Source organism: Canis lupus, chromosome 26, assembly GCF_003254725.2.
Source record: "Canis lupus dingo isolate Sandy chromosome 26, ASM325472v2, whole genome shotgun sequence".
Lineage (NCBI taxonomy): Eukaryota > Metazoa > Chordata > Mammalia > Carnivora > Canidae > Canis > Canis lupus.
Window position 1 is genome coordinate 23,951,588 of NC_064268.1, and position 15,085 is coordinate 23,966,672.

The window sequence follows — 15,085 nt, forward strand, 5'->3', positions numbered from 1 at the left end:
ACTGAGCTTTCTGAAAAAGATCACCGAGGCCTCTCTTTAGAGTTCTTTCTCGTCTGTGAACATATGACAGTCAGTTTTCATGTTTAAACGAACACAGATATTCAGGCGTTCCTATAACCATCCTGGGGACGCTCGCTTGATTTTTAATAGAACCCCGTTGCATGTTGGGATGCAGGGGGGCGGAAGGCTTGGCGACAGCGCAGTACCTTCTGGGATGCAGACGACAGCCTCGCTGGGAGGTGCGCGAGCGCCGGTCGTGTTGTCACGGTAACGGTTGCTAGGCACCGTGGGAACGAGGCTCCTCCCGAGGAAAAGCGGCCGCCGGGGGCGCTGACTGAGGCTGGGTTGTGTTTTCCGGGGGCGGCCGGGGGCTTTGCCTTTGGTTCATTGGCTCTTAGGGGGATGAAGCAGATCAAAAGCAGAATTTTTTCCTCAGAGAAGCATGGTAACCCTAGAGGCCACTTTTCTGTCGCGAGCCTTAGCGGTGAAGTGACAAATGACAAAAGGCGAAGCAGAGCTATAGAACTCTGGTATATATATATTTTAAAGATTTTATTTATTTATTCATGAGAATGAGAGAGAGAGAGAGAGAGAGAGAAAGACCTAGGCCGAGAGAAGCAGCTTCCCCAGGGGCGCCTGACGCCCTGAGCTGAAGGCGGACGCTCAACCACTGAGCCGCCCAGGCGTCCCTGTGGTATATTTTAAATGTACATTCAGCATGTTTGAGCTTTACTTTCCATATTGTGTTCCTCAAAGGATAATTATGAGGATTATACAAATCTTCACCCCACCTTTGGATGGTGTGTGATGTGGAGACCAAAGGCGAAAGAAATACAGGAAAAAAACCTAAATTTCCGTATAATGTACAGCCCATTGACAAGTACTTGGGACAGACAGGGTGACCTTCCTCCAGGAACTCAGCTGCCTCAACGTTAACATTTTGCTAGAGGCAAAAAGGCAACCTTAGGGACGCCTGGGTGGCTCAGCGGTTGAGCATCTGCCTTTCACTCAGGGCCTGATCCTGGAGACCCCAACAGCTCACATCATTTTGCTGTCCCAACATGCAGCCTGGGTCTTCCTCATCTGGACTCCGAGCTTGGGTGCAAACTTGCTAAGTGCTTTCTCTTCTCTTCCTTTACTTTCATTTAAGGGCTTTTCAAGGAGTATGGTCTTACTGGAACACTTTCACGTCGATTGCTCAGGCTGCAATCTTCTACCTTGTGGCAGCTCTATGGGGAGGAAAAGCCTGCCTCTTGGCTGGAAGTTTGTCCCCTGGCCCGAATGGTAACAAGACCCAGAAACTTGATGTCCTCTCTTCATTTCTGTCCTTATACAAAATTGTCTTGGTCGTGGGGGAGGGGGGGGGGAGGCATGGGACAGCCACCTAAGTCACTAGGCCAGCTGCCAATCTTAAGATTCTCCTGTGAGGTTTCCTCATTGGTCTAATGAGGTCCCCTCCACATCTCTGATTAAGCCACTTGTGGCTGTGAGACCTGCACTCGGAGCCAGCCAAAACCAGTACCTGATTGAATTCAACCCAGGACCATTTCCTAGGGAAGTTAGCTGTAAGAACCACCTGCGTTAGAATGTTACTTAGATCATGATGGATTTCTACCTTAAGTGTTTTCCATCAATGTCCCCTTCTAACTACTTAAATGACAAATTTGGTAATTTTCCCTTGTAAAACTTTTGTGCTGTTTTCCTTGGGTTAAAAAGGGAAGGTTCGGGATCCCTGGGTGGCGCAGCGGTTTAGCGCCTGCCTTTGGCCCAGGGCGCGATCCTGGAGACCTGGGATCGAATCCCATGTCGGGCTCCCGGTGCATGGAGCCTGCTTCTCCCTCTGCCTATGTCTCTGCCTCTTTCTCTGTGTGACTATCATAAATAAATAAAAATTAAAAAAAAAAAAAGGGAAGGTTCTTCATGGCAAGGCAAAGCATGGCACGATATCTCAGTTCATACACCAGCACCCATTTGAAGTCTAGAATGACTAGTATTCTAGTATTCCCTCCTACAGGGCAGGGTGGTGATCATAGCGATTTCATTGAAGGACACCTCACGTCACTTTGACACCCGGAACCTCTGATATAGCTTGTGTGGCAAGCCACTCAGAAACCAGGGGGTGATTTTCTTGGCAATTGACCTCTCCAGTTCCCAAGGACTCTCCCTTGGAATGCTTTTTAACCCTGGAAACGCAATGCTTGGGTGGCTCAGCAGTTAAGTGTCTGCCTTCAGCTCAGCCCATGATCCTGGAGTCCCTGGATCGAGTCCCATATTAGAATGAGAACAGAGCTCCATGCCCTTGAAAGCCCCAATATCAGAGTGTAAACAGAACTTGAGAAATTCCACCACCCCTTCTGAAAATCCCCTAGACCAGCCTATAAAAAAACCAGCTGTAACCCACTTCGGGGTCCAAGTCCCTGCTTCGCTGTGTTGGGTATACTTGGACCCAAGCTCAAGCTTGTTAATAAACCCTGGTGCGCTTGCATTGGTGTCGGCTCCGTGGTGGTTTCTTGGATTTGCAATCTTGGGCACAACAGGATCATGGTCTGAGCCAAGGGCAGATGCCTAACTGACTGAGCCATCCAGGTACTCCTTAGTTTATGATTTTAAAGATCTCAAAAACCTGTATTTGTCAGAAGCCCTTTTCATGAAATCTCCTTAAAGATGAAATGTGTTTCTCAAGAGATTAAAACAATGACTGTAAATAAGAAAAGACTCAAAAATGAACATGGTTAAAGATCTGATAAGAGAATTCCTTGTAACATAACTGACAAGGAAATCCACTTATTTCTGTGACACCTAACCCTTCAATAATCAAAAGAATATCAAATGATGGCCTTATATCAAAATGTATTAAAAATTTTAGGAACTGGGATCCCTGGGTGGCGCAGAGGTTTGGCGCCTGCCTTTGGCCCAGGGTGCGATCCTGGAGACCCGGGATCGAATCCCACGTCGGGCTCCTGGTGCATGGAGCCTGCTTCTCCCTCTGCCTGTGTCTCTGCCTCTCTCTCTCTCTCTCTCTCTCTGTGACTATCATAAAAAAAATTTTTTTTTAGGAACTACATATGATCTCTGAAATAGTTATAGCATTTACCTAAACACTATAACCTAAAGTTTATCATTTGTTTAACAGTACTTCTGGAGTAACTGAACATACCAAATAAAAAGGCCTGATTAGTAAAAAAAGACTTCACTTACAATTTAAATCTCGAGGGAGTTTGTTTAAAACCCTCAGAAAGTTGTTATTTTTTTTTTATTTATTTGAGAGAGAGAAAGAATATGAATAGGGGGGAGTGGCAGAGGGAGAAGGAGAGGGACAAGCAGACTCCCTGCTGAGCAGGGCAGGTCCCCATCTGAGCAGCCAGATGGAGGGCAGGATGCCAGGACCTTGAGATCCTGACCTGAGCCAGGGTCAGATGTTAACCAGACTGAGTCACCCAGGCGCCACCCCCTCCGAAAGTTTTAAAGCACATTCCTATACAGTATCACTGATCATTGCAAAACTTAAAACTTAATATTTTATTTAACCAAAGTAGCAATAAGAGATTCCAAAGAGCAAATAAGTAGGCTTATATAGTTGTTAGCAAAACTTAGCTCCTTTAATATTGAGAAGTTTTAACTATCTTAAGTAATCAAAGACTTGATAAAGACCAAACATAGAAACTTTGGTTTCCTAGGCAGACAAAAGAGAAAAAAAACTTTGTATTTTCTTATTAGGAGCAGACCAACAATCCAAGGAAACTTGTCTTTTTACAATTGTATAAGAACTGTAATCTTAAAAAAAAATTGTAATCTTATACCAAAAATACTTTAAAAATCCATTCATTTCAGGCAGCCCTGGTGGCGAGGAGGTTTAGCGCCGCCTGCAGCCGGGGGGTGTGATCCTGGAGTCCCAGGATCAAGTCCTGCATGGAGCCTGCTTCTCCCTCTGTCTGTGTCTGCCTCTCTCTCTCTCTCTCTCTCTCTGTGTGTGTCTCTATGAATAAATAAATAAAATCTTTTAAAAAAATCCATTCATTTCAAACTTAGTCCCAACTATATATAAAATTCCTTTCCAGTGATTTCCCTTCTTAAACTTTCTACAACTTTTTAAATCAGATTTTTACCTAAACCTTACCCCGCGACCCGCCGCCCGTCAGTCTTAATGACATTTAGCAGAAGAATTTTTTTTTAATTTTTATTTATTTATGTATGATAGTCACAGAGAGAGAGAGAGGCAGAGACACAGGCAGAGGGAGAAGCAGGCCACCCAGGGATCCCCAGAATTCTTTTAGATCTGAAATTTATGAATACATTTTACAATTTTAAAAACATTTTTCCAGGGGCAGCCTGGGTGGCTCAGTGGTTTAGGGCCGCCTTCAGGCCAAGGCGTGATCCTGGTGTCCCCGAACCGAGTCCCACATCGGGCTCCCTGCATGGAGCCTGCTTCTCCCTCTGCCAGTGTCTCTGCCTTTCTCTCTCTCTCTCTCTCTCTCTCTCTCTCTCTCTCTCTGTTTCTCATGAATAAATAAAATCTTAAAATAAAAACATTTTTCCACAGTACAATCTTTTAATAAAGATCAAAGCATGTTTACCAACAGACCCAATATCTTTAGTTTCTTTGTAATAAGAAGCCAAAAGTAGATAAACTTTATGTTCAAAAAAAAAAAAAAAAACTTTATGTTCAATAATCAATGTATCATCCATTATCTTATTTATTTGGAAAAGACTTAGTTGTCCACTTGATGTGGTTGGGAGTGATGGGATTCAGAGAGGGCAGCCAAGAAAGAATTCTAAAGATATCTTTGGTGCAAAAAGGTGGTTTTATTAAAGCACAGGGACAGGACCCCTGGGCACAAGGAGCTCTGCCCTAGAATTGTGCAGAGCAACTAATTATATACTACAGAGTTGCTGGAGGTAAAGACAAGGGAAGTTTACAAAAGAACTTTCATATGCTAAAGAAGACCCACAGGATACTAGGGGTTGTTTTTCCTTCTAGCGAAGCATTAACATTAAGACAGTTGGGAGTTTCCTGGAGAAGTTCATACTCTGACTGCCTCAAATATTTGTCAACGGGCTGCAGGTTATAAGGAAATTTTATTTTATCTACATTTCCTTGTCTTTGTTCCCTACATTACAATGAATTCAGTTTATCATCCAAGCAAACTTTAGTTTCAGGTTACCAAAGACTTTGAAAACTATCTTAATCACTCATGACAGGGATGCCGGGTGGCTCAGCGGTTGTGCGTCTGCCTTTTGCTCAGGGTGTGATCCTGGGGTTTGGGATCAAGTCCCACACTGGGGTTCTTGCAAGCAGCCTACTTCTCCCTCTGCCTATGTCTCTGCCTCTCTCTGTGTCTCTTATGAATAAATAAATACAATCTTAAAAGAAAAATTACTCATGAGAAATTTGTGAGACAGACAAAATCAGCCATCATTTTAAGCCATTTTTTTTTCTTTTGGTGACAAATAGCAACAGAAATCATAATGATGTAGTTTTGGAATATAGGTGAGGTTTGATGGGATGAGGTTTGGCGCCGATGATCAAGAAAGAATTCTTGAGGGCAGCCCAGGTGGCTCAGCGGTTTAGCACCTGCTTTCAGCCCAGGGCGTGATCCTGGAGACCTGGGATCGAGTCCTACGTGGGGCTCCTTGCATGGAGCCTGCTTCTCCCTCTGCTTCTCCCTCTGCCTGTGCCTGTGCCTCTCTCTGTGTGTCTCATGAATAAATAAATAAAATTTAAAAAAAAATTCTTGAGATGTCTTTGATGCAAAATGGTGGTTTTATTAAAGCATGGAGATAGGACCCATGTGTAGAAACAGCTGCACTGGAGTTGTGAGCAGGGATTGATTATATACTTTTAAGTTAGGAGGGCACAGAGAAAGGAAGTTTCCAAAAGGATTTTCATATGTGAAAGACATACAGGATCCTAGAGGTCTGGCTATTGTCAGGCTAAGGTTCCTTTTTGCCTCTAGGAAGGCATTAACCTTAACGCAGTTTTGAGTTCCTGGAAGAGTGTCATACTCTGCCTTTCGCAAGAATTTGTTAATTGGCTGCAAATTGTAAGGAAATTTAATTTTACTTGCATTTCTTTTTACCTTTGTTCTCATCATGTCTACTCGTGGAATGTATTCTTCACCATTGTGGTGAAGAGTCCAGTCTCTGCAGGTAGACACACTTGGCTTTAGGAATAAGGCACCTTACCTCACTGTACCACTCTTCCTCAATTATAAAATGGATACACCAACTACATAGAGTAGTTGCCAAAATAAATATTGTTAAATTATTTTTTAAAACAGACAATTGTGATCCAGCCACTTTGAAAGATAGTTCGGCAGTTTTGTTTCAAAACTGAATGTAGTCTTTTTTTTTGTTTTTTGTTTGTTTGTTTGTTTTGTTTTTCAAAACTGAATGTGGTCTTAAGATTCAATCCAATAATGACACTTTGGGCAACTTATGTGAATACTAAATATATATACAAAACCTGCTGTGAATATTTAGAGCAACTTTATTCATAATTGCTAAAAGTTAAAAGGAACCAAGATAATCTTCAATAGGTGAATGGATAAACACACTATGGTGAATGGATAAACACACTATCCATAAAGAAATGAGTTATCAAGCCATGAAAAGAGTGGATAAATCTTAAATGCACATTGCTAAGTGAAAGAAGCCAGTCAGCAAAACCTACATATTTTAAAATTTCAATTTTAATGCATTCTGGAAAAGGAAAACTATAGACAATTAAAAGACCAGTTAGTTAAAAAAAATCGATGGTTGATAGAAGTTCAGTGGTGGGGGGAGAGAGGGTTGACTAGATGAAGCACATGGAGTTTTTTAGGGTGGTGAAACTATGCTGTGTGATACTGTACTGGAGGGGTATGTCACCATGCATTTGTCAAAACCCACAGTATGGTAGAACACAAAGAGTGAATCTTAATGTGTGCAAATTAACACAAAAAGAATTACTTAGGAGGTCAGTGGAATCCCAGGATGGAATGCAGATTGTGATAAAACAATCTTAACAGTTCAATAAATGTATGAAACAGCCTTGCTGAAGAGGATGGGAGGTAAAGATGATGAGAGAAGTAACATGTCAAAAAATCAATTGACCATATGTGCGAGGGTTTACTTTTCGTCTCTTGGTTCTAGCTCATTGGTCTGTATGTATATCCTAGTGCCAAACTGATGAGGGAGCAGAGAGAGCTGAGGACAAAGCCCAAGCGGACCCCCTCAACCCCCTACTAGGATATAGGATTCAGGATTGGTGTGACTCCCTCAGGCACTCCTGGCTGCCCTAAAACTAAGAGAAGGGAAAACAAATAGTTAAATAGAGATCACAGTCCTGCAAGACAAGATTCTCCATCAGTTTGCAAATGTCTTAGTGATTTACAAGGGAAAAGCATTCTTATTAATAAATAACCTAACTTCCAGAAGGAAACTCTTAGCTATCTTAAGTTAATGCTTTACTAGAGGGGAAAAAACAACATCAACTTGACTAAGGCAAAACCTCCAGTATCTTGTAGATCCTTTTTAGCATATAAAAATTCTTTTGAGGGACACTAGGGAGTCTCAGTCTGTTAAGAGTCTGCTTTCGGTTCAAGTCATGATTCTGGGATCCTAGGATTAAGCCCAGTATTGGGCTCCCTGCTCAATGGGGTGCCTGCTTCTCCCTCTCTCTCTGCCTCTCTGCCCATTTGTGCTTTTTCTCTCTCTAGTTAATAAATAAAATATTTTTTAAAAAGGAATAGAATGGATAGTAGAAGAGGGACAGGAGGAGTACCAGTGGCAGCCAGAAAACAGCTGAAGCAATGGGGGTTGTAATTTATTCTACTAACTTCTCTGTTTTATTTTTCTTAAGATTTATTTATTTATTTGAGAAAAAGAGAGAGAGAGAAGGAGAAGCAGAGGGAAAAGGAGAGAGTTTTTTTTTTTTTTTTTTTTTATTCATGAGAAACACACACACACAGAGGCAGAGACATAGGCAGAGAAAGAAGCAGACTCCATGCAGGGAGCCTGATGTGGGACTCAATCCTGGAACTCCAGGATCATGCCCTGGGCTGAAGGCATGGGGCTCAACCCCTGAGCCACCCAGGTATCCCAAAGGGAGAGAGTCTTAAGCAGACCCTGAGCTGAGTGCAGAGCCCAACGCAAGGACTCAATCTCACAATCCTGAGATTATGACCTGAGCCAAAACCAAGAGTTGTCCACTTAACCAACTGTACCACCCAGGCCCCCCTTAACTTCCCTGTTTTAAAGTTCCACTCAGAAAGAGAGGCCCGTGGAGCTATTCCTTGAACCTGTGTGGAAAAGCCAATATATATAGTGCAAAGAGTGGACTGTATTGGCTAGAAGACGTGCCTCTTAGATCTCCTACTATGGCAGCATAATTATCTGACTGCCCCAGCTGTGCTATGAAATCCATCACATGTTAGTGCCAAGATGACACTTCCCATGGGGCTGCTCTTAGCCAATGATTGTGCATAGCAAGGATATTGAGGCAGACTTATTCCTTAGAGCCACAGGCTCCTCTATTTGATGACTGTTTCGTGTTCATCTCAGCTATTGATAGTGATACTGTCAGCTAAGAATGCCTGGGGCACTCCCCTGGGCCTGGATGACTTGTGGCAAGGCCCTACAGTCATTTCCCTGACTGAAGCCAATATTGTGCTGGACTGGCCCTTGTGTTTCTTATTATGATTGCAAGACATCAGCAATAACCATCAAGGAACTTAAGAAAAAATATTTATTACTCCCAGATTCTAAAGGGTGCATGACATGCCCAGGGCCACACAGTAAGGTCACAGGTAGAAAGAGAGCATGCACCGGGGGTTTTGCCCTTGTTGGGATCAAGGGTCAGCTGCCTAGAGTTTCAAGGGCTCCCTCTTCATTGGCAAATTCAAAACATAAGAACAGAAATTAGGGCATAGGAAGAGAAAAGCACTCAATGGGCAGTTATGCAGGCTATCCAGGGCTTTCTGAAAGGGGAAACTACAGGAATGGGGGCTGCCTGTCTCCTTATCTGTTTAGCTAGTAACTGTATCACACAGTTGGCAATATATTTATTCGAGATGGTTGTCCTCGAAATGGATGCCTTGGCAATCAAAAGCTTAGTGTCAGGCACTTGCATTACAATTTTTAAAAAGCTAGTTGTCAGGGGTGCCTCGGTGCTCAGTTGAGTGTCTGCCTTCGGCTCAGGGGCTCAGGTCGTGATCCCAGCCAGGATCCTAGGATGGAGCCCCACATGGGAGCTCTATGTTCAGCAGGGGGCCTACTTTTCCCTCTCCCTCTGCCTGCCACTCTGCCTACTTGTGCTCTCTCTCTCTGTCAAATAAATAAATAATTTTTTTTTTTTTTAAAGTTGGTTGTCAGACACTTACCTACAGTGACTGATTTGAGGGCTCACTATCAGTCTTGCTAAAACTTTCTTAGAGCTGTACAGCAGCCTACAACCACCCTTATCTCTTTCCTTCCCTCTCTCCCTGCACCACAGTCTGATGGGTCCTCTGGCCTCCTCTGGGTCCCTCCATCTTTATATGCACAGAATTCTCCCCAATCAATCCTATGCACCCCTAATCTCCTTTTGGCATCTAATCTTGGAAAACCTGGACTAACATGGCCAGTCATAAATTCATAGCTTGATGATGATTCACAAAGCAAGCATACTCATAGAACCAGCACCCAGATAAGGAAACAGAACACGACCAACACACTGAAAAGCCCTCCCAAGTGTACACCCTTTTAGTTCCTATTCCTCACTGAGAATCTCTAATTTCACCTCCCAAATCATATCTTAGTTTTCGAACTTTGTGTCAATTTCATAACATCTTTTGGTAAGAACTAGGAGGAGTCCAAGGTGTTAACCCACTCGCATATACATATGTAAACTGCAGAAATATGAGGTTTCTGGGTCAAGCGAAAGAATTTTTACTTGATACCCACAACCAGATTAACAGCCAGAGTAGCATTGCAGCATTGGTTCCCTGCACCTAGACCCTCAGACAATTCAGTGAGAGCTGATGGAAGTTGTTTTTTTTTTTTTATTTTTTTTATTTTTTTAAGATTTTACTTCTTTATTCATGAGAGACACACAGAGAGAGAGAGGCAGAGACACAGGCAGAGGGAGAAGCAGGCTCCATGCAGAGAGCCCGACGTGGGACTTGATCCCCCGTCTCCAGGATCAGGCCCTGGGCCGAAGGTGGCACTAAATCGCTGAGCCACCAGCGCTGCCGTGATGGAAGCTTTCTATGTGAGTGGTGGGTTATATGTCATAAATGAGGGATGGAGAACAATGGAGTTTCTCCATTTCTATATGTAGGAGAAAAGCAGCTGCTTCTCTTGAAAGAGAAAAAACTCTGCTTATTGGAGCCTGAATGGAAAGGATCCTAGGTATTTACCCTAATCTGATGGAATGTAAATACATCCCTGTAAGTGCTGGATACACCCCAGTATCTGGCTTTTATGATGTAGAGATGTTTGGGATGTCTGGGCTTTATTTCTTTTGAAATACATGGGGAGATAGCACTCTAGTTTTCCTGGAACTTTGGGAGCTTAAACCAGGGGCCTAGTTGGACCGTATCCATTTGGCCCTCAGGGAGATAAGAGAAGTTTTATTTTGCTTTTGGATAACACCAATTAACTAGGCAAATGGCTACACACTGAAGTCTCATGGCATCTGAAAAATTAAATGTTTTTAGGTAAAGTGAAAGCAAGCATTGCCTACGTTTATATCATCATATACATTTCCACATCTCAGGAGACTAGTTTTTCTTTCTTTCTTCTTTCTTTCTTTCTTTCTTTCTTTCTTTCTTTCTTTCTTTCTTTCTTTCTTTCTTTCTTTCTTTCTATTTTTTTTTATTTATTTATGATAGTCACACAGAGAGAGAGAGAGGCAGAGACATAGACAGAGGGAGAAGCAGGGTCCATGCACCGGAAGCCCGATGTGGGATTCAATCCCGGGTCTCCAGGATCGCGCCCTGGGCCAAAGGCAGGCGCCAAACCGCTGCGCCACCCAGGGATCCCACTTTCTTTCTTTCTTGAGAGAGTGTATGGTGGGGGGCAGAGGGGTGCAGGGGGAGAGGGCAAATCTTAAGCAGGCTCCACTCTTAGTGCAGAGCCTGATACAGGGCTCAATCCCATGATCCTGAGATTCTGACCTGAGTCAGAATCAAGAGTCAGATGCTTAAGCAAGTGAGCCACCCATGTGCCCCAAGATTAGGGTTTTCTACAGAAGCACCAAGACATCCATGGAGGTTTTATTTCCTTACACAATGTTATCTTTTTCATCTGGCTTCTTTCATTCAGCATTATGTTTATGAAACTCATCCTTATTGTTGTGTATTTATTCATGCTGTACAGAAAATGCCATACTTAATCCATTTTATTTTTTGGTGAAGATCAGATAGTCCAAAAGTTAACCAACTGTGAAGATAGGGAATAGTGCATACTTCTAACATCAGTCACAAGTTCATGAGTTCCCAAGATCATCCTCAGGTTTGATAATTCACTAGAAGGACTTTCAGAACTCAGTGAAAGCTGTTATACTCAGGTTTATAATTTATTACAGACAAAGGATGCAGATTAAAATCAGCCAAGGGAAGAAACACATAGGGCAGAGTCTAGGCAAGTACCAAATGGGGTGCTTCCAAGCATCCTCTTCATGTAGACTCAAGACACTGTTAGTACATGGATGTGATGGCTTATATATTTTGATTTACTTTTTCTTTTTTTTTTTAATATTTTATTTATCCATTCATAGACACACACACAGAGAGGCAGAGACACAGGCAGATGGAGAAGCAGGCTCCACGCAGGGAGCCCCACGCGGGACTTGATTCTGAGTCTTCAGGATCACACACCAGGCTGCAGGCGGCGCCAACCCACTGCGCCACCAGGGCTGCCCTGATTTACGTTTTCTAATTTTTGTTCTATCTTCACTTTTCTAGGTTTCTCCCCCTCCCCCACCACTCCTTTTTGTTTTCTTTGGATTAAATTCTCCCTGCACTAATTCTGTTTTACCCTCTACTAGTTTCTGTACTTTGTTTCTATTCTTTTAACAATTACCTCCAAATTTTAATTTATACATTTGACTTAGCAGATCCTAAAGTTAATCTTTATTTTAGTCTCCTCAGGAACAGTACAAGATCTTAACATACTTTAACTCCAATCTGAACCCTCTAGACTTATATACAATTGTTGTACTTTTTCTTTAAAAAATATTTTATTTATTTATTTGAGAGAGAGAGATTGAGAGAGAGAGAAGGAGCAGGGGAAGGGGCAGAGGGAGAAGCAGACTTCCCGCTGAGCAGGGAGCCTGACCTGGGACTCCATCCTAGGACTCCAGGATCATGACCTGAGCAAAAGGCAGATGCTTAACTGATTGAGCCACTCAGGCACCTCTGCTGTACTTTATTTTCATCTTCTTTTTATGCCCTTTATATTAGACATTGGTATTGTTTAATGTAGTCAATATTTGTTTATTCTCAAGCTTGACATTTTCTTTACTCTCATTCTTTCTCACATCTTAGACTTTCCTTCTAAAATCATTTCCCTTCTCCTGGAGGTATATTAGTAAGGTTCTGATGCAGGTAAGCTCTTGTTTTTTGGAGTCTTAAAATGTCTTCATTTTACTTAATTTTTGTTTTTGAGTGAGATACACTGGATATAGGCTTCTAGGTGGCAAGTATAGTCTCTTAACACAATAAGATATTAATCTAGTGTGTTCTGGCTTCCTTTGTTACTATTGAGAAATTATCTGACAGTAGAATTATTGTTTCTTTGTAGAAAATGTGTCTTTTTCTAGCTTTTTTTTTTTTTTTAAGATTTTATTTATTCATGAGAGACAGAGAGAGAGAGGAAGAGACATAGGCAGAGGGAGAAGCAGGCTCCCTGTGAGGAGCCCGATGTGGGACTTCATCCCGGGATCCAGGAATCATCCCAGCACCCTGGGATCATGACCTGAGCTGAAGGCAGATGCTCAGCCACTGAGCCACCAGACATCCCCTTTTTCTAGCTTCTTTTAGGATATTCTCTTTATCGTTTTTAGCTTCAGTATAATGTATGTAAGTTTGGATTTGTTTTTATTTACCTGGCTTGAGATTCACTGGTATTCCTCATTCTGAGGATTTTTATCTTTCTTCAATTCTGGAAAATTCTCAGCCATTATCTTTTCAAATATTGCTTCTTCTTTATTCTCACCATTTTTTTCTCTTGTAGTTTTCATTAGACTTATGTTGTTGTTGTTGTTGTTGTTGTTGTTGTTGTTTTAAGTAGGCTCCATGGTGGGCATGGGCCCCAATGTGGGGCTTGAACTCACTCATTAGACTTATGTTGGATGCTCTTACTCTATCATACATACCTTTTAATTGCTCACATTTTTGGAAACATTTACTTTATTTAACTTGCAAAGAGAATCATAAAATTAATATGGATGGACTGATTGAGATATGATTGAGGTGAACTAACTATAATATTTTATAAACTATCAAAAATTATACTAAGATTTTTGTTTCTAAGGACAGTTGGGGCACCTGGATGGCTCAATCGGTTAAGCATCTGCCTTCGGCTCAGATCATGATCCCAGGGTTCAGGGATCGAACCCCACATGGGGTTCCTTGTTCAGCAAGGAGTCTGCTTCTCCTTCTCCTCTTCCTTTTGCCCCCCTCCACTTGTTCTTTCTCAAATAAATAAGTAAAATCTTTCTTTCTTTTTTTTTTTTTAGATTTTTTTAAGTAAAATCTTTCTAAAAAATAAGGACACTTAAAATCACCGAGTCCTTGTGAAATTGGTTATAATATGGTTCTACAACATCACTTTTTTTTTTTTTTTTACCTAGTCTCCCAAAAGATTCCCACACTCTGTAAATTGCATACAATCAGTAGACCCTCCAGAACATAGAATTACTTGGGAACACCTGAAAAACTACCTTCAAAGTCCACAAAAATGATGAGGTGATCATTTTAAGGAAACTTCTCCTTTTTATTTTATTTTTATTTTTTATTTTTATTTTTTTTAACTTCTCCCTTTTAAAAAATATATTTTATTTTTTGGAAAGTTTTAGTTTTACATAAAAAAATGAGTAGATAGGGATGCCTGTATGGTACAGTAGGTTAAGCAACCCACTTTTGGTTTCAGCTCAGGTCATGATTTCAGGGTTTTAAGATCAAACCCTGAGTCAGGCTCTGTGCTCAATGTGGAGTCTACTGGAGATTCTCTCTCCTTCCCTCTCTGTCCCTCCCACTGTGCTCTCTCTCTATCTAAAATAAATAAATAAATCTTTAAAAAAATTGAGTAGAGGGGTGCCTGGGTGGCTCAGTTGGTTAAGCATCTGCCTTTGGCTCAGGTCATGATCCCAGAGTCCTGGGATCTTGCGAGGCCCACTTTGGGTTCCCTGCTCAACAGAGAGTGTGCTTCTCCCTTTCTCTCTGCCCCTCTCTCCAATTCATGCCTTCGTTCTCTCTGAAATAAGTAAATAAAATCTTTTTTAAAATTGAGTAGTATAGATACTTCCCATATACTCCATAGTCAGTTTTTCTTATTACTAATATCTAACATTAGTATGCTGTGTTTATTACAATTAATGAACCAATATCAATACTTTATTGTTAACTATAGTCCACATATGATATGGATTTTCTTAGTTTTTAACCTAATATTCTTTTTTTTCCCCTCCTGTTCCAGGATACCATGTTTCATTGGTTGTCATGTCTCCTTAGACTCCTCTTGGCTGTGATAGTTTCTCAGATCTTCCTTATTTTTGATGACCTTAATGGTGTTAAGGATAATGGTCAAGTATTTTGTAGAATATACCTACTTTGAAGTTTGGTGTTTTTTCCATGGTTAAACTGGGGACTGGGGGAGGAAGCACACAGATGGAAAATGCCATTATCATCACATCCTATCAAGGGTATTGACTACCAACATGATCTATCACTGTTCACGTTGACTTTGACCATTCGGCTGAGGCAGTGTTTGTCAGATTTCTCCACTGTAAAGTTGCTCTTCCTCCTGCCCCCTTTCCATACTCTACTTTTTGGAAGGAAGTCACTGTACATAGTCCATACTTCAGGAGTAGGGAGTTATGCTTCCCCTCCATAAGGGCAGAACA

At 41.7% G+C, this 15,085-nt stretch overlaps 1 protein-coding gene across 1 annotated transcript in view; it reads left to right on the forward strand.

Annotated features, from left to right (window-relative positions):
- Positions 1–178: 178 nt before the first annotated feature.
- Positions 179–15,085, forward strand: part of TCN2 (transcobalamin 2) — a 37,427-nt gene continuing 22,520 nt past the window's right edge. Inside the window, exon 1 of the mRNA XM_025474550.3 lies at positions 179–239. The gene's annotated coding sequence lies outside the window, so the exon portion shown is untranslated. The remainder of the gene's footprint in view (positions 240–15,085) is intronic.